The sequence below is a fragment of the Bos grunniens genome, chromosome 15 (genome assembly GCF_055505025.1).
Source record: "Bos grunniens cultivar Pamir isolate PY7600 chromosome 15, Bosgru_T2T1.0, whole genome shotgun sequence".
Classification (NCBI taxonomy): Eukaryota; Metazoa; Chordata; class Mammalia; order Artiodactyla; family Bovidae; genus Bos; species Bos grunniens.
The window spans coordinates 43,890,930-43,915,818 of NC_141179.1; the positions used below are offsets into that span (position 1 = coordinate 43,890,930).

Here is a 24,889-nt window from a genome sequence, read left to right on the forward strand (position 1 = left end):
ACTAGGAGAGATACTGAGACTTGGCCTTCAGTCCCTGCCCAGTAAATATTAACAGAAAGAGTAACTAATGCCAGGAGAACATGAGATCATTAACCAAGATAGCTAGACACCTAAGAAAAAAAATCACTGACAGACAAAAAATTGAACAATGTATAATGCTTAAAACAGAATTATTGGATCAGATAAATTTTAAACAATGTATTCAAAATAGTAAATGTATTACTAATATAGGAATAAGAAATAAGGAACTAGGTAAAATATTAAATAGATATATAATAATTGAAATAAAAATATAATAGATGAATACTTAAATATATGTTTAAGTGAAAGAATTGAAAGATAAGCCATGTAATTCTAAATCAAAAGAAAGTTAGAATGCCTATAGCTGATTCATGTTGATATTTGGAGAAACCAATACAATTCCATAAAGCAATTACCCTTCAATTTAAAAATAAATAACTTAAAAAAAAAAGTAAAGCTGGAGTATTTGATGAAACAGACTTAAAGTCAAAAATACCATAGCTGTTAAGCATATTATATGCTAGGAAAAAAGAACAGAGTGGAACATACAACGATTCTAAGCATGCTGCTGCTGCTGCTAAGTCACTTCAGTCGTGTCAGACCCTGTGTGACCCCATAGACGGCAGCCCACCAGGCTCCCCCGTCCCTGGGATTCTCCAGGCAAGAACACTGGAGTGGGTTGCCATTTCCTTCCCCAATGCATGAAAGTGAAAAGTGAAAGTGAAGTTGCTCAGTTGTGCCTGACTCTTAGCGACACCATGGACTGCAGCCTACCAGGCTCCTCCATCCATGGGATTTTCCAGGCAAGAGTACTGGAGTGGGGTGCCATTGCCTTTTCTGATTCTAAGCATAGATGCATTAAAAACATAACTTCAAAAAAACCAAACAGTTTCAAAACATAAAAAGCTACCACCTATAGAACTGTGGGGGAAATGGATAGATTAATTGTGGTTGGAGATTTTAAGACATCCCTCTCAGAAACTGATTAACAAACATTGAATACATGAAAAGGAAATTAATAAATTAAAGCATATATATGTATGATGGGCCTCCCAGGTGGCACTAGGTCGTAAAGAACCTGTCTGCCAATGCAGGAGTTGAGACACAGGTTTAATCCCTGGGTTGGGAAGATCCCCTGGAGGAGGGCTAGGCAACCGTCTCCAGTATTCTTGCCTGGAGAATCCCATGGACAGAGGAGCCTGGCAGGCTACAGTCCATGGGGTTGCAAAGAATCAGACACGATTGAAGTGACTTAGCACACACGCATGCACATATGTATGATACATATGTAGAACTGTGCACCCAAAAAAGAATACACATTCCTTCTGAACACAAGCAAAATCTTTCAAAAAAGGACCACAAAGGAAGTTTCAGTAAGTTTCAAAAGATTGGTATCAGACGATCTTTATACTGCAGTGAATATAGAAATTAATAACAAAGAGACAACTTAAAAATCCAATTAGTGTAGTAAAGGAAACCATAAAGGATATTATGAAATACTTGAATGACAACAAATATGTTAAAATTTGTGGAACAAATTAGCATAGTACACAAGCATAGTACTCAAAGTAAGATTGATTCAGTTCAGTTCAGTTCAGTCACTCAGTCGTGTCCGACTCTTTGCAACCCCATGAATCGCAGCACGCCAGGCCTCCCTGTCCATCACCAACTCCCGGAGTTCACTGAGACTCACGTCCATCGAGTCAGTGATGCCATCCAGCCATCTCATCCTCTGTCGTCCTCTTCTCCTCCTGCCCCCAATCCCTCCCAGCATCAGAGTCTTTTCCTATGAGTCAACTCTTTGCATGAGGTGGCCAAAGTACTGGAGTTTCAGCTTTAGCATCATTCCTTCCAAAGAAATCCCAGGGCTGATCTCCTTCAGAATGGACTGGTTGGATCTCCTTGCAGTCCAAGGGACTCTCAAGAGTCTTCTCCAACACCACAAGTTCAAAAGCATCAATTCTTCAGCGCTCAGCTTTCTTCATGGTCCATCTCTAGCATCCATACATGACCACTGGAAAATCCATAGCCTTGACTAGACAGACCTTTGTTGGCAAAGTAATGTCTCTGCTTTTTAATATGCTATCTAGGTTTGTCATAACTTTCCTTCCAAGGAGTAAGCATCTTTTAATTTCATGGCTGCAGTCACCATCTGCAGTGATTTTGGAGCCCCAAAAAATAAAGTCTGACACTGTTTCCACTGTTTTCCCATCTATTTGGCATGAAGTGATGGGACCAGATGCCATGATCTTCGTTTTCTGAATGTTGAGCTTTAAGCCAACTTTTTCACTCTCCACTTTCACTTTCATCAAGAGGCTTTTGAGTTCCTCTTCACTTTCTGCCATAAGGGTGGTGTCATCTGCATACCTGAGGTTATTGATATTTCTCCCGGCAATCTTGATTCCAGCTTGTGTTTCTTCCAGTCCAGTGTTTCTCATGATGTACTCTGCATAGAAGTTAAATAAGCAGGGTGACAATATGCAGCCTTGACGCACTCCTTTTCCTATTTGGAACCAGTCTGGTGTTCCATGTCCAGTTCTAACTGTTGCTTCCTGACCTGCATACAAATTTCTCAAGAGGCAGGTCAGGTGGTCTGGTATTCCTATCTCTTTCAGAATTTTCCACAGATTATTGTGATCCACACAGTCAAAGGCTTTGGCATAGTCAATAAAGCAGAAGTAGATGTTTTTCTGGAACTCTCTTGCTTTTTCCATGATCCAGCGGATGTTGGCAATTTGATCTCTAGTTCCTCTGACTTTTCTAAACCAGCTTGAACATCAGGAAGTTCATGGTTCACATATTGCTGAAGCCTGGCTTGGAGAATTTTGAGCATTAAACACACTTAAATATTACATCAGAAAACAACATTAAAATTTGAAAAATCAACATAATCTACTATATTTACAGTCTGAAGAAGAAAATTCATTTATCATTTCAATTGATGCAGAAAAAGCATTTGGCAAAATTCAGCAGCATGTCATGACAAAAACTCTCAGAAAGATAATAATAAAGAGGAACTTTAAGTTATAGAAAACAATAGCTAACTCAAAAAATACAGTTACTATTACAGTTTATGGTGAAAGATTGAATGTTTTCCCCTAGATCAGGAACAAGGCAAGGATGCTCACTCTCACCACTTTATTTAACAGTGTTAGAAGATTTAGCTAGTCAAATGAGGTAGAAAAGGGGATAAAAAGCATACAGATCATAAAGGAAGAAACAAAACTGTCCCTATTTCCATATGAAAAGATAATTTCTGAAGAAAATGCAAGGGAATTGGCCAAAAAAAAAAAAGCCTAGAATTAATAAGTGAGTTCAGCAAGGTTGCATTTCTGTCTTTTTTTTTTTTTTTTAAGTTTACATTTCTATATACTAGCACTGAACACATGAAAATTGAAATTAAAAATATAATACCATTTATAATCACTCAAAATTGTATACAGGACTTGTACACCGAAAACAACACAATGCTGTTGAGAAAGAAGAGACATACCATCACCATGGACTGGGAGACTCAACATTATACAGATGTCCTTAGTGTCTCAGCAAGATATTTTGTAGGTATAGATAAGATTATTTTACAACTTCAATGGAAAGGCAAAGGAGCTAGAATAGCTAACACAATCTCAAAAAAGGAGAATAAAGTAGGAGGACTCACTCTGTCCCATTTCAAGACTTATTATATAGCTACAATAATCAAGACTGTGATATTGGCAGAGGGACAGATACATAGATCAGTGGAACAGAATAGAGAATACAGGAGGAGAACCACACAAACATGCCCAACTGATTTTTGACAAAGGTGTAAAATCAACTCAATGGAAGAAAGATAACCTTTTAAACAAATGATGTTGGAGCAATTTGGACATTCATGGGCAAAAAAAAAAAAAACACCTCTAAATAAACCTCAAAACAGAAATTAACTCTAATTAAATAACTTGAATGTAAAATGTAACATTAAAACTTAGAAAAGAATATAAGAAAGTCTTTGTTGCCCAAAACTAGGCAAGATTCTTAGACTTGAGAGCAGAAGCATGATACATAAAAAGAAGAACTGATAGATTGTAGTTCAATTTTTTAAATGTTTACAAAAGATCTTTGTATGAGGATGACAAGACAAGCTACAGAATTGGAGAAAAATTTGCACGCCACATATCCGAAATAGCCTTGATATCTAGAATGTATGCTGCTGCTGCTGCTCCTGCTGCTTCTAAGTTGCTTCAGTTGTGTCCGACTCTGTGTGACCCCATAGACGGCAGCCCACCAGGCTCCCCCGTCCCTGGGATTCTCCAGGCAAGAACACTGGAGTGGGTTGCCATTTCCTTCACCAATGCATGAAAGTGAAAAGTGAAAGTGGAGTCACTCAGTCGTCTCCAACTCTTAGCGACCCCATGGACTGCAGCCTACCAGGCTCCTCCATCCATGGGATTTTCCATGCCAGAGTACTGGAGTGGGAAGCAAACCCAAAAATCCAATTAGAAAATGGGTGAAAGATATGAACTAATATTTGGTCAGAAATGATATACAGATGACAAATAAGCACATGAAAAGATATTCAACAGTGCTCGCTTAGCCAGCGCATATACTAAAATTGGAACGATACAGAGAAGATTAGCATGGCCCCTGTGCAAGGATGTGCAAATTTGTGAGGCGTTCCATATTTTTGTAAAGTAATTAGCCTCCAATTAAAATAAATAAATTAATATTTAAAAAGATATTCAACACAGTCAATCATTAGAGGACTACAAATTGAGCCACAATGAGGTATTCTTACACAACTATCTGAGTGACTAAATGAAAAATAGTGGTGATACTAAATATTGACAGGGATGTGGAGAAGCTAGATCATTTGTTTATACATTGCTGGTGGAACTGTTAAACAGTATACTAATCTGGAAAACAGTTTTGGAATTTCTTAAACATGGAACTATCATCAGTTCAGTTCAATCGCTCAGTCATGTCCAACTCTTTACGACCCCATGGACTGCAGCACGCCAGGCTTCCCTGTTCATCACCAACTCCTGGAGCTTGCTCAAACTCATGTCCATCAATTCAGTGATGCCATCCAACCATCTAATCTTCTGTTGTCCACTTCTCCTGCCTTCAATCTTTCCCAGCATCAGGGTCTTTTTCAATGAGTCAGTTTTTTGCATCAGGTGGCCAAAGTATTAGAGCTTCAGCTTCAGCATCAGTCCTTCCAATGAATATTCAGGACTGATTTCCTTCAGGATTGACTGGTTGGATCTCCTTGCTGCCCAAGGGACTCTTAAGAGTCTTCTCTGACACCACAGTTCAAAAACATAAATTCTTTGGCGCTGAGCTTTCTTTATGGTCCAACTCTCATATCTGTATGTGACTACGGGAAAAACCATAGCTTTGACTAGATGGACCTTTGTCAGCAAAATAATGTCTCTGCTGTTTATGTTGGTCATAGCTTTTCTTCCAAGGAGCAAGTGCCTTATAATTTCATGGCAGCAGTCATCATCTACAGTGATTTTGGAGCCCCCAATAATAGTCTCTCACTGTTTCCATTGTCTCCCCATCTATTTGCCATGAAGTAACAGGACCAGTTGCCATGATCTTAGTTTTTGAATGCTGAGTTTTAAACCAGCTTTTTCACTCTGGTCTATCATTTTCATCATGAGGCTCTTCAGTTCCTCTTCACTTTCTGCCATAAGGGTGGTGTCATCTGCGTATCTGAGATTATTGATATTTCTCTTGGCAATCTTGAGTGCAGCTTGTGCTTCATCCAGCCTGGCATTTTGCATGGTGCATATAAGTTAAATAAGCAGGGTGACCATATACAGCCTTGACATATTCTTTTCCCAATTTGGAATCAGTCTGTTTCATTTCCAGTTCTAACTGTTGCTTCTTGACCTGCATATAGATTTCTCACCAGGCAGGTAAGATGGTCTGGTATTTCCCTCTCTTGAGGAATTTTCCCGTTTGTTGTAATCTACATAGTCAAACGATGGTTTGTGATCTACACAGTCACACAATGGTGTGATCACTCACCCAGAGCCAGACATCCTGGAAGTAGAAGTCAAGTGGGCCTTATGAAGCATTACTATGAACAAAGCTAGTGGAGGTGATGGAATTCCAGATGAGCTATTTCAAATCCTAAAAGATGATGCTGTGAAAGTGCTGCACTCAATATACCAGCAAATTTGGAAAACTCAGCAGTGGCCACAGGACCGGAAAAGGTCAGTTTTCATTCCAATCCCAAAGAAGTGCAATGCTAGAGATTGTTCAAGCTACCGCACAATTGCACTCATCTCACATGCTAGCAAAGTAATACTCAAAATTCTCCAATCCAGGCTTCAATAGTATGTGAACCGAGGACTTCCAGATGTTCAAGCTGGATTTAGAAAAGGCAAAGAAACTAGAGATCAAATTGCCACCATCTGTTGGCAATTTGCAAGAGATTTCCAGTAAAACATCTACTTCTGCTGTATTGATTACACCAAAGCGTTTGATTGTAGATCACAACAAACTGTGGAAAATTCTTTAAGGGATGGGAATATCAAACCACCTTACCTGCCTCCTGAGAAATCTGTATGCAGGTCAAGAAGCAACAATTAGAACTGGAAATGAAACAGACTGATTCCAAATTGGGAAAAGAATATGTCAAGGCTGTATATGGTCACCCTGCTTATTTAACTAATATGCAGAGTACATCATGCAAAATGCCGGGCTGGATGAAGCACAAGCTGGAATCAAGATTTCCAGGAGAAATATCAATAAACTCAGAAAAGCAGATGACACCACCCTTATGGCAGAAAGTGAAGAGGAACTGATGAGCCTCTTGATGAAAGTGAAAGACCAGAGTGAAAGATCTGGCTTAAAACTCAACATTCAAAAAACTAAGATCATGGCAACTGGTCCCATTCTTCATGGCAAATAGATGGGGAGACAATGGGAACAGTTTAATTTTCTTAATTTTCTTGGACTCCAAAATCACTGCAGATGGCGACTGCAGCCATGAAATTAAGACACTTGCTCCTTGGAAGAAAAGCTATGACCAACATAGACAGCATATTAAAAAGCAGAGACATTACTTTGCCAGCAAAGGTCCATCTAGTCAAAGCTATGGTTTTTCCAGTAGTCATGTATAGATATGAGAGTTGGACCATAAAGAAAACTGGGTGCCGAAGAATTGATGCTTTTGAACTATGGTGTCAGAGAAGACTCGAGAATCCCTTGGGCAGCAAGGAGATCCAACCAGTCAATCCTGAAGGAAATCAGTCCTGAATATTCACTGGAAGGACTGATGCTGAAGCTGAAGCTCTAATACTTTGGCCACCTGATGCGAAAAACTGACTCATTGGAAAAGACCTTGATGCTGGGAAAGATTGAAGGCAGGAGGAGAAGGGGATGACAGAGGATGAGATGGTCGGATGGCATCACTGAGTCAATGGACATGAGTTTGTGCAAGCTCTGGGAGTTGGTGATGGACAGGGAAACCTGGCATGGTGCAGTCCATTGGGTCACAAAGGGTTGGACATGAGTGAGCAACTGAGCTGAACATAGTCAAAGGCTTTGGCATAATCAATAATGCAGAAGTAGATGTTTTTCTGGAATTTTCTTGCTTTTTCAATGATCCAGTGGATGTTGGCTATTTGATCTCTAGTTCCTCTGCCTTTTCTAAATCCAGCTTGAGCATCTGGAAGCTCTTGGTTCACGTACTATTGAAGCCTGGCTTGGAGAATTTTGAGGATTACTTTGCTAGCATGTGAGATAAATGTAATTGTGCAGTAGTTTGAACATTCTTTGGCATTGCCTTTCTTTGGGATTGGAATGAATACTGGCCTTTTCCAGTCCTGTGGCCATTGCTGAGTTTTCCAAATTTTCTGGCATATTGAGTGCAGCACTTTAACAGCATCATCTTTTAGGATTTGAAATAGCTTTTAGGATTGGAATATCATATAATCCAATAACTGAGCTCCTAGGCCTTTTTCCCAGAGAAATGCAGACTGTTCACAAAGAAATTTGCATATGAATGTTTATAACAGCTTTTTTCATAATAAAATTGTTTCCTAACTGGAAACAATGCAAATGTCCTTTAATGGGTGAACTATTAAACTGTGTCCCATCTATACCATGGAATATTTCTTGGCAATAATAAAGAATGAGTTATTGATTCATGAATCACCTGAATTAATCTCCAGAGAGCTATACTAAGTGAAAGAAAGCCAGTCACAATATAATAGATATGATACATCTCTGTAACATCCTAAAAATGACAAAATTATAGACATGGATAGATACTAGTGGTTGCCAGAGACTAAGGAAAGGGTAGATGTAGGACAGGAATGGGTGTGGCTATAAAAGGATCATATTAGAAATTGCTGTAGCATGAAAGTGTTCTGTGTCTTGACAGTAACAATGTTGATATTCTGGTTGTGGTATTGCTTTGCAAGGTACTGCCTTTGGAGGGAACTGGGTAAAAAGTAAATGAAATCTCTCCATATTATTTTTTAAGTGAAAGGTGCTCAGTTATGTCCGACTTTTTGCGACCCCATGGACTGTAGCTGGCTGGGCTTCTCTGTCCATGAAATTCTCCAGGCAAGAATACTGGAGTGGATTGCCGTTCCCTTCTTCAGGGGATCTTCCCAACCCAGGGATCAAACCCAGGTCTGCCGCATTGCAGGCAGATTCTTTACCATCTGAGCCACCAGGAAAGCCCCATTATTTTTTAAAGCAACACATAAATCTACAATTATCTCAGAAAAAATGCTTAATTAAAAAACAAACAAAATGCAGTACATTGTTAAAAAACCAAAACCAAAATGATGGAACTTTCATGGTGGTCCAGCGCTTAGGATTCCATGCTTTCACTGCCAAGGGCTGAGGTTCAATCCCTGGTCCACAAACTAAGATCCCATAAGCCACACAGCTTGGCCAAAAAAAAAACAAAAACAAAACCTAACAAGCAAATTATATAAATGTGTTGGAAACAGAAAAAAGTCAAAGGCCAAAAGAAAACAAACAAAAAACAAAAAAGAATAACAGTACAAATTAATGAAATAAAGAACAAAAAGGCAATAGAGAAGATTAACAAAATAAAAATTAGTACTTTGAAGATTAAGTTACACGTTTGACAAGACTGATCAAAGCAAAAAAGGAAAATGTGCAAATAAATAAAATACAGACAAGAAAAATGGCTGTATGTACAACAGAAACTTTTTATATTTCTGAATTAAATATATATTGAAAAATCTAGATGAAATGGATAGATTCTTGGAAAAACTTCAAAAATATACAATGGGGACTTCCCTGGTGGTCCAGTGGTAAAGAATTGCCTTTCAATGTGTGGGACATGGGTTCAATCCCTGGTCGGGGAACTTAGAGCCCATATGCCATGGGGCAACTAAGCTGGCATGAAACTCAACTAAAAAAAATACAGTGCCACAACTGGCAGAAGAAAAGACAGAAAACCATACAGACCAAAATGTATTAAAAGAAATTTCAAAGAGAATCAGACACATAGGTCTCAAAACCCAGGTGTTTCTCAGATAAGTTCTAACAAATTTTGAAGGAACAGTTTATTCCTATCTTATACAAGCTTTTCTAGAGGGTAGAAAAAGATAGAAAACCTTCCAGTTCAATGTGCAAGCCTTTTATAATTTTGATTCCCAAACCTGGTGAGACTAATTCAGGTAAAACAAAATTATAGACATTTTTTATGAACACAGATGCAAAAATTCTAAATATTGTATATCTAAATCCAACTCTTATATTTAAAAAATACATTGAGAATGAATAGAATTTATTCTCAGAGTATAGTGATAGTTCAACATAGGAAAAATTTATCAGGGTAATTTGCTATATTAAGAGGAGAAAACTATATATTATCTTGATAGCTACAGAAAATTTTTTTTATAAAGTTCAATATCTATATATGATAAAATTATAATTTTTATAATTACAAATCAGTAATAAAAGATTATTTCTTTAATTTGATAAATTGTTTACCAAAACCTTATAACAAATGCTATTCTTTTTTTTTAAGATTTTTTTTTGATGTGGACCATCCTTAAAGTCTTTATTGAATTTGTTACAATATTGCTTTAGTTTTATGCTTTGGTTTTTGTCCTCAAAGCATGTGGGATCCTAGCTCCACACCAGGGATTGAACTTACACCTCCTGCATTGGAGAACAAAGTCCTAACCACTGGACTACCAGGGAAGTCCTCCAAATGTCATTCTTAATAGAAAATTTTAGATGCGTTCTCTTTAAGACTTTATTTGGGAACCAAAATAAAGATTCCCACTATGATTGCTACAATTTGATGTGGTACTGAAAGTCTTGGCCTAATGCTATAAGGAAAGACTAAGAAATATTAGGTGTAAAGAAGGGAAAGATATAACTGTCATTATTTGGAATTGCTACAATCATTGACTTTAAAACAGCAGAATAAACAAAACAACTGAAGCTAAAATGAGGCTGTAGCTGGCTTGTCAGACACAAGTAAATGGCATACTGGTTAATAGAATCTGCCCTGTTAAAAGATTATCTTTGGACTCTCAGCCTTAAACCACAAGACAGCCTCCTCCATGAGGAAATTTTGTACAGCTGCTAAAGGAATAAATATTCTCAATGTGCTGCTGCTGCTGCTGGGTCGCTTCAGCCGTGTCCGACTCTGTGCGACCCCATAGACAGCAGCCCACCAGGCTCCCCCGTCCCTGGGATTCTCCAGGCAAGAACACTGGAGTGGGTTGCCATTTCCTTCTCCAATTCTCAATGTAGTTAGGTCTATTTACTCCTAACTAACCATGAGTATTTTGAGGACAAGAACTTTGCTGTTGAGAGGGAAAGTTGATGAAGTCCCAATCAACTGGTATTCCTTCAAGAATGGAGATATAAACTTCCAGCTGGAAAATAAATGAGTCATCTGCCAGGAGGAAATATATAGCATGCGGAACACAGTCAATAATATTGTAAAAATGTTGTATATGGCAAAAAGTAATTAGACTGATCACATTGGTCATTTTGCAATGTATGGAAATATTGAATCACTATGTTGTACACCTGGAACTGACATAGTGTTGTAGGACAATTATACTTGAGTTAAAAAAAATAACCATGATCAAATGGATGTGGAGGCAGGGAAGTCTGCCAAATTCCTGTTAGCAGCATCCTGTTCCTAAACATAATTAGATAAAGTTGTGGGAAAAAGTTGCATTGAAGTCTCACTCAGCTATAGTGTCTGTATTCCAGATCCCAAGTCCAGCTCAAATGCCATCAGACAAGACAGAAATCACCAAAGCATAACAAAAATGTGATGCTATCTCTGAGGGTGGAATTGTGGGTCATTTTGTTTTCTTCCTTATACTCTTATGTATGAATTACTTGTATAATAAAGAATGGCATTAAAAAAAACAACAACAACAAAAATGAAAACAGAGTCATCGATATGGAGATAAAAACAGGTGGTTGCCTAAGGAGAGCAGGGCTTGTAGAGGCAAAATAGTGGAAGGGGATTAACAGGTACAAACCTCCCATTATAAAATATAAGCCACAGGGATGTAATACATAGCATAAAGAATATGATCAATAACATTTTAATAACTATGTTTGGGGAAAGATGGGTACTAAACTTATCATGGTAATTATTTCATAATGCACACAAATGTCAAATCCTGTGTAGTACACCTGAAACTTACATAGTATTGTACATCAGCTATATTTCCATAAAAAAGAAAACAAAATGCAGAACTCCTTTTTCAAAAAGCAGAAAAGAAATAGTGCTATTAAAAGTACTAAAATGTAGAGGTTTTTCCTTCCTTCCAGGATCTTCTTGATGTGTCCTGGCGTTTTTATTTAATGTTGGTCTGCTGCTGCTGCTAAGTTGCTTCAGTCGTGTCCGACTCTGTGCGACCCCATAGACTTCAGCCTACCAGGCTCCTCCGTCCATGGGATTTTCCAGGCAAGAGTACTGAAGGCAACTGGAGTTGCCTTCTCCCAATGTTGGTCTAAGCAAAGAAAAATTAAAATAGTAAATTATGAGCTTGAATTTTATATTTGATTTTATATTGTGCAGTGGCAGTTTTAAATGCAAATATCAGAGGGTTTTACTGCATGTAGAATTGCCGAAATTATATAGTTCTGCTTTGAAACTCACATACGCGTATGCATTTCATTCTTACATGAATAGTGGAAATACTGCAAAAAGTAACTCAACAGATTTTATTTCACTTCTTGATGAGCACATGTTCTACCAATATTCTTTGACTTACTGATAAATGAGAAAGGCCTGAAAGGAAAAGAATTATGGGTTGCCCTGTTTTTCCCTTTCCTTTTATGTCGCCAGTTTTGGCAAGTCATCAGTTACTACAAGGAAGTCACATAAATAAGAATATGCTAGGGTTCTTCCATTGTCTGCATTTTTTTATCTTGTTTTAAGTATTGTTTTATTTTCTTAACTAATAAACAAAAATTAGATTTTGAATATAAATTAAAATTCTTGTTTTTCCAAGTGAAAATGCTGATGCTAGCTAAAGTTGATAATATAAGAAAGCAGTAGAAGTAGATTGCTTAGAATTATGGTAGCAACCACCAGAGGAAATAGCAATCAGGAGGACTAGGAATGAGACGGTAGACTTTTCCTTACGTAGAACTAGGCAGCAGAGTCTCTTAAGATGACTTGGGCTTACATACAGTATGATATGTAAAGCACATCAGGATTTTAAATGCCTTCAAGAGTTTAGTAAATCATCTTAAGTAAAGCCAGGCACATAAAACAAAAACCCAGAAGAACCAATTGTATATATTAGCTGGGTACCCAGTAACTGAAAATTGTTTGTTTGTTTGTTTTTAAACAAACAACTTTTATCCTCAAGTGGAAAGTTCGGTTCAGTTCAGTCACTCAGTCGTGTCTGACTCTTTGTGACCCCATGAACCGCAGCACGCCAGGCCTCCCTGTTCATCACCAACTCCAAGAGTCCACCCAAACCCATGTCCATTGAGTCGGAGATGCCATCCAACCATCTCATCCTTTGTCGTCCCTTTCTTCTCCTGCCCTCAATCTTTCCCAGCATCAGAGTCTTTTCCAATGAGTCAGCTCTTTGGATCAGGTGGCCAAAGTATTGGAGTTTCAGCTTCAACATCAGTCCTTCCAAAGTGGAAAGTAGCCACGTTCAAATGAGTGAAGAGATAAGTAAAAAGGAATAAAACTGTATTAAAAGTAAATGAATGTAGCATATAACACGCACAGATGGCACATGGTGCCAGTTTTATTTGCAGATAGTATTCCAAAGTTCACAAGTTACACCGTTGCCACAGCCTTGGCTAAATCTTGAACTAGTGCAGAATTCAGCTGTGCTGATCATGCTTAGATGTGGCATACTTGTTCTTAATAGTCATGTGCTTTGTAAGCCCACGATTCACCATGACCGTATTTTTGCCAGGTGTTGCATAACAACAAGAAGGGATTCTTCAGTGTATGACAGGTAATGCTGTAGAGATGGTGTCCATTCACCATTATCAAGAATTTTCAGTGCTAAGCAAAAAGCTCCTGCTGCAATCAGAGGAGGAAAGTACTCCATATCACAGTCCAGCATAGTTAGTTCCATCAGATATTTGGCCAGAGTATGTAGCTCAACATTAACCTCTCCAATCTTAGATGCTCTCTGAAGGAAATGCAGGGGTAGATGGTGACCCTGACTAAAATTTACAGCTCTTAGAATCTTCATTTCTATCTGTCTGATTTGGAACTTGGTGTAAGTGTTGTCAGTCACAAAGGCAAAGTCACCGATTTCTGGAGGGTACGTTTCCTCACATTTGCTTGGAACAAACATGACAGTGACTCCAGCCAGCTGCAGCATCTTCTTGGGCACACAATTATCCTGCATGAACCGATCAATTTTGGAACAGTCATGTACCTGTTCTCCTGCAGTAACCTGAATTTCATTTGAACATGCACTAGCCAGTCAATTAGGATGGCTCTCATGTTTCCAGTGACTTCACGACCCATTGGGTATTTTGGTTTGACTGCTTGCTCTTCCTCAAGTTGTCTCAGATAACCATAGATGTCTTTTACATATTCACTACAGAGGTTTGGATCCACTCCGTCTTCTGCATCCACATCACTCACTGCAAGAATTACATCCAAGGAAGCCTGACACAGATATTCTTCTGCAGGGGCACAGCCAGATGTTTCCATGGGGCTTGGAGACGGAGTATCAACCAAAATGGGCTCAGGGGAAAGTTTCTCTTCCTTAACAGGCTCTGATTCTGTCTCCGGCCTCAGCTGGGGCTCCGGCATATGTACAGGAGCCTTTTCCAGAGGTTTTGCTACTTTTTTAGCAGTAACTTTTCCTGCAGCTAAAATTTTTGCTTCCTTTTTCAAGGGCAGTTTGGCCTGTGGCTGTTTACTGACTTTGTTACGGATGTCTCCAAGAGCTGTTCGGGGCCTCAGCCCAGGCTTAGAGGTTGCAGCAGTAGCCACAGACAAGCGCTTTGCCCCTGCCATATTGATTTTCAGCTTATTTTCAGCATTAGTCTTTGTGTTCCTGGTGATCCGAAGCACCATGGCTTCTTCTGCAACAGGCAGCACTCAGTGAGGGGAAGGAGAGCACTGGAGCCCCAGACCAGCCTGGAACTTGATGGTTGCACCACAGGCCAACCCACTGTCTGCATTTTAAAAGGTTTTTTGTATTTTGCTATGGTGTGTCTTCATTGTCACACGTGGGCTTTCTCTTGTTGCGGTGTGCAGGCTTCTCATTGCAGTGGTTTCTCTAGTTGGGGAAGAAGGATTCTAGGCATGACGGTTTCAGTGGCTGCAGTAGGTGGACTCAGTAGTTGGCGGCACATGGGCTTAGCAGCTCCTCAGCATGTGGGATCTTCCCAGACCAGGGATGGAACCTGTGTCCCTTGCATTGCAAGGGGGATTCTTAACCACTGGGCCATCAGAGAAGCCCTGCATTTCTTAGAATGCCATTGCCTTCTTTCTGTGTTAGAAGCAAGTTCCGGTTTGAACAGAAAGCACACCCTGTCAGGACAGTCAGCACTCCTGCTTATGCAGTTGTAGACATCATGAGTTTGCCTTGTACTGGCTTTGAGTCTCGTGAAGTAAGGGGCATCATAGGTCCATCGGAATTCACCACCTGTGTAGTACTGCAGAGGTTGTACAGGAGTGAGACAGCAAGGAACACCATCTGCTCATAAAGTTACTAAGAATTTTAAGGCAATTCTCTGGCGGTCCAGTGACTTGGCGCACTCACTTCTAGGACCCAATTCCATCCCTGGTCCTGGAATTAAAACACCAATACAGTATACTAACACATATATATGGAATTTAGAATGATGGTAACAATAACCCTGTATATGAGACAGCAAAAGAGACACTGATGTATAGAACAGTCTTTTGGACTCTCTGGGAGAGGGAGAGAGTGGGATGATTTGGGAGAATGGCATTGAAACATGTATAATATTATATATGAAACAAGTCGCCAGTCCGGGTTTGATGCACGATACTGGATGCTTGGGGCTGGTGCACTGGGACGACCCAGAGGGATGGTATGGGGAGGGAGGAGGGTTCAGGATGGGGAACACGTGTATACCTGTGGCGGATTCATGTTAATATATGGCAAAATCAATACAATATTGTAAAGTTAAATAATAAAATAAAATAAAAAAAAAAAGATCTAGCAAGCTCCTTGGAACAACTAAATAAATAAATAAATAAAAATTTAATGCTGGCAACAACCCAGCATTAAATCAAGTTCTCAATACAGAGTCCTGTGCATAGGACGTACATACACCCATGGAGGTGGCCCTGGGTATAATAGAAGGTGGTAAGAATGGTTGTAGACTCCAATTACTACATCCAGTATAGTGCACTTGTAAACAGGTGAGTAAGGAATGTGGATGGAAGGTGAGGGGGAAGAAAGAGCAGAGGAACGGAAAGAAGCCAAGAGAGACACAGAGAGAGAGAGAAAAAGAGAGAGAAACTGGTGTTGACTTTCTAGTTCTGTGAGGCCCAGTTCTACTTCGTGTATCCTGCTGTTTACCAGCACTACATTGGGCAATGCAAAGAAAATGGAGCCCCACTGGTAGTTCATGCATGATTTGGGGTGAACTAGAAAAAGATGCCCCTTTCTTAAGATACTTTACTGCCATCTGTTGGGAAACTGTCATAATAACTATGTGAATGAATAGTGACCACAATGAATCCTATCTCTTGGGCAGAGCTCAGTCTGTGTACTTGTGAATGGTAGCCCTGCCTGTTACCCTCAGGGTCCCCAGGAGTCAGAGGCACGAATGGGGATAACTTACAACCTGAGCTTGGCAAACTTAGTGGGTAGCAGGCAGCAGGCCTGCCCACACGTGGGTTGAGACAACAGGCCAAGTGGTGGCCCAGGCACACCTCTGAATAGCAGCTTCAGAGACATTCAGTTGAGAATCAAAACCGGTTCTTCACTTTATATCACCTTGCCCCTAGGAGCTTATGAAAATTATCTTGGTGAGGGCTTTTGGCCAATTCCAACATTTGAGAAAGTTTAATGGAGGAGATTGGAGAAGGAAATGGCAACCCACTCCAGTACTCTTGCCTGGAAAGTCCCATGGATGGAAGAGCCTGGTAGGCTGCAGTCCATGGGGTCGCTAAGAGTCAGACACGACTGAGCAACTTCCCTTTCACTTATCATTTTCATGCACTAGAGAAGGAAATGGCAACCCACTCCAGTGTTCTTGCCTGGAGAATCCCAGGGATGGGGGAGCCTGGTGGGCTGCCGTCTATGGGATCACACAGAGTCGGACATGACTGAAGTGACTTAGCAGCAGCAGTGGAGGAGAATAATATTTTTATTTAGGAGAAGCCTGTGCAGGCTAAAAAACCCCACCAAGCTTCCTTTTCTTTTGCTTTTGGCTAGAATTACATTAACTTGTTGTGGTCTACACATCTTGTGTTAATTAAAAGGTCTGAAATAAGATTAATGTATCTTTTATTAATAAAAAATGGGAAAACTATCTAGGCAGTTTTTTTCAGAGGTATCTTTCTAATTATAGGGTATCTGAGGTGGGAAGGCAATAAAAGGACTCTGAAAGTTGCAGCTATTAGAAACTGTATTTCTCTGTAAAACTGGGTAAGCCAAAGACTTGAGAGAATGAGAAATCTGCCGAGGTCACTTCATCCGAGCACATTGTATAGTGGGGATTCTAACCTGGGTTTCCTGGTTCCTGAGTGTCGTTCACTGAGTATTTCCAGTCCCCAGGAGCGGCATCTGCATCTTTCTTTCTCCTCCTCCTCTTCCTGAAATTTCATGAACTTTTATTCAGGCTCAGAAAAAATCCAAACCATTTCTTTAACATTTGCTAAAATCTATTGAACATTGTGAGTGTATTGCATTGAATAGTAATTATTAATAATTCTTTTGCAAGCTCCACAGTTACCAGCAACCCAATAATATCTCTTCTTTGTCCACAGAGTACATTAAACTGTACTCTTAAAAGAGAACATCTCGGAAATTCCCTGGCCATCCAGTGGTTAGGACTCAGCGCTTCCACTGCAAGGGGCATGGGTTCGATCCCTGGTTGGGGAACTAAGACCTGGTATACTATGTGGGACAGCCAAAAAAAAAAAAAGGAACATTTTCTTATGTGTGAATAAAAACAAAGAGGTTCCCAAATATAACCTAGGACATAATTCTGTGAACTTTTTTAGAAATTCAGTTTGATTATAGTTAATACTTGATGTGTTAAAAAGTTTTGTGCTGTTTAAGTCTGTCAATTCATTATTATAAATTTGATCATTTCAACAATTAAATTTCATTAATTTTTCTATATGTAATTACTCTTTTTTGTCTGCCATACTAAAGACAAATTGATATAAACTAGCAAATTAATACTGTGACACTGGTTTTGATCATAGCTGAAAAAATACTAAATTATTCAATTGTCAATTGTACAGACTTTTTCCTATTTTTTAATTAAGATATGATTTAAAGTAAAATTCACTTTTTTGGTGTACAATTCTGTAAGTTTTGACAAACATACACAATTATGTAACCACCATCACAATTAAGATATATAACAATTTCACCACCTCCCCCTCCAAAATCTTTGCGAGCTCAGCCAGTTAAATATATCTTCCTCGTGGGATCTGGTCCAAAGGCCTTTCACTTCCCCTCAGCAGACCATCTGGCCTTTCTCAGAAAGCTCTTGGCTCTCGAGTTGATGGGAATAGTAAGGGGCTGTGTTCACAGCCAGGGGATGCAGCACATATAAGGTCATCTACCCAGACTCTCAGGCTTTCCTGGTGGCTCAGATGGTAAAGAATCTGCCCGCAGTGCAGGAGACCCGGGTTTGACCCCTGGGTCAGGAAGATCCCCTGGAGTAAGGAATGGCTACCCACTCCAGTATTCTTGCCTGGAGAATTCCATGGGCTGAGGAGACACATGGGCTAAAGTCTATGGGATTGCAGCTGGACACGACTGAATGACTAACACTTAGACGTTTACCCAGGCTCTCAAAAGATTCTCAACCCAGGAGGATAGAAGGGACAAGGGGACAGAAGGGACCACCAGTGAATCACTCCTAGGTTTGTCAAGAGCCTCTGCTTATCTGGTCTAGCAACTCGTTCAGCCTTCTCAGATATACACAACACACACACACACGCACATACTCACACACTACACACACATACAATTATTGATGCATGCAAATATGAAGATACATCTAAAATATTTAAGTGCCTATATATACATGGTCAACTCTGTATACAAATGTTCACTCACATATAAGTAAACAGACACATACATAGATAAACACATGCACACGATCATGCACAACTTCTGGGAATGTTGCACCATTGTGAACATTATCGGCAATTTGCTCTTCCTGTTGCTCAACTTTATACCTCCTCAGGCCATGGGGCAGGAGATGCTGCTTGCTGCTGACTCTTCTTTGGGGCTTCTTGGTTGCTGTGAGTTATAGTGGCTAAATGTGATATCTGGTTTTCAACCAATTTAGAGCTCTTGCGTCAACAAGTGACATGAGGAGCCTGATGCTGGTCATGAATGAAGTACTGGGGGCTGGTGGGACAGCAGGGCATGGATCAGTGTACAGAGGGACCTGACTGCCTGAGATGTTGTGAGTCTGTCACTCTATACCCAGCAGTGTTTGCATTTTCTTGTGTTAAGAAAGCCTGTATTGGGACTTCCCTGGTGGTCCAGGGCCTAAGACTCTGAGCTCCCAACACAGGAGATCCAGGTTCGATCCCTGGTCCAGGGAACTAGATCCCACATGCAGCAACGGAGAGTTCACAGACCACAACTAAAGACCCGATAGGGCACAGTGAAAATTGAAGATCCTGCGTGCTGCAACTAAAAGCCAGCATAGCCAAATACATAACGTTTTTTTTAAGGAAGAAAGCCTGTATTATGAAGCTTGCATTTTTTTGTATAATCAGTGGGATTCATTTCAGTTTGTACATGGTGAACTCTTCATTGAACATTGCAGAGGAGGGGTTTTGAGCACCTGTGAGTTCACCCGAAGGCCTTTCTTGAATGCTGTACTGTGAACTGGGAGTGGGCAGGTTCAAGCCACCCCTCAAGCCCAACCCACTGATCTGCCCCTACCCTCATCCCATTTAAGGGATCAACTCATTCCCCTTAGGGAGTGAGCAAGGGCCCCTATTACCTTGTACTACAGCAGGAGTCCCAATAAAGCCTTGCCTGAATATCTCATCTGGCTTCTTATCAACTTCTATCTGTTAAAGCGTCCAAGGGTCTGTTACCCTGGGTGGGTAACAGAGGAGGAGCCACAAATGAGTGATTAACTCTGGGCTTTCCAAATGAGGATTGGTTATGGGTACTTCATCCCAAGTGGGGTGACTGCTGGGAATGTAGTGAGTAGTAAATCTTGACTGGAGATAGATGGTGTGAAGGGGGATGCTGGAAGAATAATAAGGTGGGTGGGTTGAGCCTGGATCATACAAAGCCTTAGCAGTCACACTAGAAAGACTTTGTGCCCTACCAAGGATTCTGACTGGACGGGTGTAGCATGACCAGAGCCATGTCTCCAGAGGATTAATCTTGCTGTGTGAGTAGGGGGCAGTGGAGGAAGGGGATAGCATTTTTAAAAGTTTTAATATTGTCTGTTTTTGAGTAAATAATGCATTCTTATGGTTCAAAAGTCAAAAAGTAAAAAACAATGTATAATGAAATATTTCCCCTCTAGATCCCTGTGAGTTTCCATTTCTAGAACAATACATTTTAACAAAATTATTTATTCTTCCAAAAATAGTATATGCATATACAAGAAAGAATAAAGTACATATTTCTTTTATTCTTTTTACACAGATGATAGCACAATACACACACATTCTTTTTTATGTGTATCACTTTAATTCACACAACAAACATATGAGACAAATAACATTATTGTTTTCCTTTTACAGATGAAAAAAATTAAGGCTCAGAGAGGTTAAGAAATTTACCTAAAAATACAGATTTCATAAATGGTAAAGCTGAGATTTGAACCTTGGGTGTCTGACTTCAGAGATCTGTTTAGAGCTCCTCTCAAAGCTCTTCTTTAATAAGTCAGTTTGCTTCTTCTACATTTTATTTATTTTTATTTTTTGAAGAAGAGTTAATGTAAAAATCATGAAAGTTATAAGTGTACAATATAGTGATTCACAATTTTTCACATTCTCATGTCATTTATATTTATATTAAATATTAGCTGTATTCCCTTGCACAATATATCCTTGTAGAGTATTTTCTTGGAGAAGGCAATGGCACCCCACTCCAGTACTCTTGCCTGGAAAACCTCATTAACGGAAGGGCCTGGTAGGCTGCAGTCCATGGGGTCGCTAGGAGTCGGACACGACTGAGCGACTTCACTTTCACTTTTCACTTTCATGCATTGGAGAAGGAAATGGCAACCCACTCCAGTGTTCTTGCCTGGAGAATCCCAGGGATGGGGGAGCCTGGTGGGCTGCTGTCTACGGGGTGGCACAGAGTCGGACACGACTGAAGCGACCCAGCAGCAGCAGCAGCAGCGTATTTTCTACCTAATATTTTGTGTCTTTTAATCCTCTACCTGTATATTGTTTTCTTCCACATTTTAATTGTATCTTTAGCTCATATCTACCTTTTCATTTTTAAAAACCAGTGTCCAAGAAATAAGTTCAGAATAACTGAAGAATTGTGCGTTACTTTGAAATTATTTATTTATTTTTGGCTGCTCTAGGTCTTCGTTGCTTTGCTGGGGCTTTCTCTAGTTTCAGCGAGCAGGGGCTACTCTTTGTTGAGTGCACAGGCTTTTCACTATGGTGGCTTCTCTTGCTGCGGAGCACAGGCTCTAGGCCTAGCGGTTCAGTAGCTGTGGCTTGGGTGCTCTAGGGGCTTTGTTGCTCCGCAGCAGGTGGAATTTTCTTGTACTAGGGATTGAACCTGTGTTTCATGCATTGGCAGGCAGATTCCTATCCACTGTACCACCAGAGAAGTCTACCTTGAAGTTTTATTTTATTTTTACTGTGTAATTTTTTTCTTAATTTCAGAAATTGTGATAAAATACACATAAAATTTATCATTTTAATCATGTTTAAGTGTACAGTTCAAAGGCATTAAGTGCATTCATAATGTTGTGCCACCACCATCATCATCCATGACTCTTTTCATGTGCAAAATAGGTACTCTATGCCAATTAAGCAAAAACTCCTCATTCCTCTCCCCCTGCCTCAGCCCCTGACAACCACCATTCTTTTTCTGTGTCTATGACTTTGACTCTTCTAGGTACTAAATAAGTGGAATCACACAGTACTTGTCTTTTTGTGACTGGCTTATTTCACTCAGCATGATGTCCTCAAGCCTCACTTGTGTTGTAGCATATGTCAAAATTTCCTTCCTTCTTCAAGCTGAATAATATTCCACTGTATCTATATACCACATTTTCCTTATCTAGTCACCTACTGAGAGACACTTATGTTACTTCCATGTTTTAACTACTATACGCAGTTTTGCACCTTGCTTTTTACATTAGCAAAGCAACTTGTATTTTTTTCTGTATCAGTATCTAATGAGTCTCCTTTTTTTCTTGTCTTTTCTTTTATCCTTTCTTCTTGTTTTGTTTTACAGGTGCATATTTCAGTATTTGTACAAGCTGTAGTTTCTTTAACCTGTTCCCTAAAGCTGCATATTAAGATTGTTTCCAGTTGGTTTTGTTTGTTTTCTTTTGTCTTGTTTTGCTCTTACAAACAATCAGATCAGATCAGATCAGATCAGTCGCTCAGTTGCGTCCGACTCCTTGTGACCCCATGAATCGCAGCACGCCAGGCCTCCCTGTCCATCACCAACTCCCGGAGTTCACCCAGACCCACGTCCATCGAGTGCGCCATCCAGCCATCTCATCCTCTGTCGTCCCCTTCTCCTCCTGCCCCCAATCCCTCCCAGCATCAGAGTCTTTTCCAATGAGTCAACTCTTCGCATGAGGTGGCCAAAGTACTGGAGTTTCAGCTTTAGCATCATTCCTTCCAAAGAAATCCCAGGGCTGATCTCCTTTAGAATGGACTGGTTGGATCTCCTTGCAGTCCAAGGGACTCTCAAGAGTCTTCTCCAACACCACAGTTCAAAAGCATCAATTCTTCAGTGCTCAGCCTTCTTCACAGTCCAACTCTCACATCCATACATGACCACAGGAAAAACCATAGCCTTGACTAGACAAACCTTTGTTGGCAAAGTAACGTCTCTGCTTTTGAATATGCTATCTAGGTTGGTCATAACTTTCCTTCCAAGGAGTAAGCGTCTTTTAATTTCATGGCTGCAGTCACCATCCACAGTGATTTTGGAGCCCAGAAAAATAAAGTCTGACACTGTTTCCACTGTTTCCCCATCTATTTCCCATGAAGCGGTGGGACCGGATGCCATGATCTTCGTTTTCTGAATGTTGAGCTTTAAGCCAACTTTTTCACTCTCCACTTTCACTTTCATCAAGAGGCTTTTGAGTTCCTCTTCACTTTCTGCCATAAGGGTGGTGTCATCTGCATATCTGAGGTTATTGATATTTCTCCCAGCAATCTTGATTCCAGTTTGTGTTTCTTCCAGTCCAGCGTTTCTCATGATGTACTCTGCATATAAGTTAAATAAACAGGGTGACAATATACAGCCTTGACGAACTCCTTTTCCTATTTGGAACCAGTCTGTTGTTCCATGTCCAGTTCTAACTGTTGCTTCCTGACCTGCATATAAATTTCTCAAGAGGCAGATCAGGTGGTCTGGTATTCCCATCTCTTGAAGAATTTTCCACAGTTTATTGTGATCCACACAGTCAAAGGCTTTGGCATAGTCAATAAAGCAGAAATAGATGTTTTTCTGGAACTCTCTTGCTTTTTCTATGATCCAGCGGATGTTGGCAATTTGATCTCTGGTTCCTCTGCCTTTTCTAAAACCAGCTTGCACATCAGGAAGTTCACAGTTCACATATTGTTGAAGCCTGGCTTGGAGAATTTTGAGCATTACTTCACTAGCGTGTGAGATGAGTGCAATTGTGTGGTAGTTTGAGCATTCTTTGGCATTGCCTTTCTTTGGGATTGGAATGAAAACTGACCTTTTCCAGTCCTGTGGCCACTGCTGAGTTTTCCAAATTTGCTGGCATATTGAGTGCAGCACTTTCACAGCATCATCTTTCAGGATTTGGAATAGCTCAACTGGAATTCCATCACCTCCACTAGCTTTGTTCGTAGTGATGCTTTCTAAGGCCCACTTGACTTCACATTCCAGGATGTCTGGCTCTAGGTGAGTGCTCACACCATCGTGATTATCTGGGTCATAAAGATCTTTTTTGTACAGTTCTTCTGTGTATTCTTGCCATCTCTTCTTAATATCTTCTGCTTCTGTTAGGTCCATACCATTTCTGTCCTTTATCGAGCTCATCTTTAAATGAAATGTTCCTTTGGTATCTCTGATTTTCTTGAAGAGATCCCTAGTCTTTCCCATTCTGTTGTTTTCCTCTATTTCTTTGCATTGATCGCTGAAGAAGGCTTTCTTATCTCTTCTTGCTATTCTTTGGAACTCTGCATTCAGATGTTTATATCTTTCCTTTTCTCCTTTGCTTTTCGCTTCTCTTCTTTTCACAGCAATTTGTAAGGCCTCCCCAGACAGCCATTTTGCTTTTTTGCATTTCTTTTCCATGGGGATGGTCTTGATCCCTGTCTCCTGTACAATGTCACGAACCTCATTCCATAGTTCATCAGGCACTCTGCCTATCAGATCTAGGCCCTTAAATCTATTTCTCACTTCCACTGTATAATCATAATACTGCAATGCAAATATATATAATTTTGCAGTTAGTGTTGATCCAAGATATACCAATGACCTCATTCCAGCTTTTGAAGGAAGGTTCGTGTCTGTAAGCGGACCTGTGTGGACCATTCCTAGGGGCTCACTTCTCTGCTCTTGAACTGATCTATTGGGATCACATCCTCCTTCCCTCTCTTTACTTTGGTGCTTCTATGTAAGGTACAAACTTGCAAGATTAGTTCTGCTATTCCTACATTTCTCTAGGGAAGAACTGACACCCATGGGAGTTATAAGGCAAGTAACCCTGTGTATTTCAAACTGATATTTTGGAAATGTTTATTGACTATGTATTAAGCAAAGGGAAATAAACTGACTTAATAAAATTACTTACTTTTTTCTTTATATTAAAAATAATGGATTTATTATCGTAGCTATCATTATATTTTATACAGTATGAATTTGTGTTTTTCCTCAGTTTTTCCACTATTGATATCATTATCCAGCAATACTAACTAAACGTATGGGTAACTTATAAGATATAGTTACAAAGTGTTGGATCGGTCAAAATGTTCATTCAGATTTTCCCAATAGATGTTATTGAAAACTCAAATAAACTTTTTGACTAA

General features: G+C 39.9%; 1 non-coding gene and 1 pseudogene across 1 annotated transcript; one reads left to right on the top strand and one right to left on the bottom strand.

The window, feature by feature from the left end:
- The first annotated feature begins 4,582 nt into the window (after nt 1-4,582).
- Nucleotides 4,583-4,686, top strand: LOC147357767 (U6 spliceosomal RNA). The gene has a single exon (XR_015142532.1). It is a non-coding gene; the product is annotated as a U6 spliceosomal RNA (small nuclear RNA).
- An 8,552-nt stretch (nt 4,687-13,238) lies between these two features.
- Nucleotides 13,239-14,554, bottom strand: LOC147357768 (G2/mitotic-specific cyclin-B1 pseudogene; annotated as a pseudogene).
- Between the last annotated feature and the right edge of the window lie 10,335 nt (nt 14,555-24,889).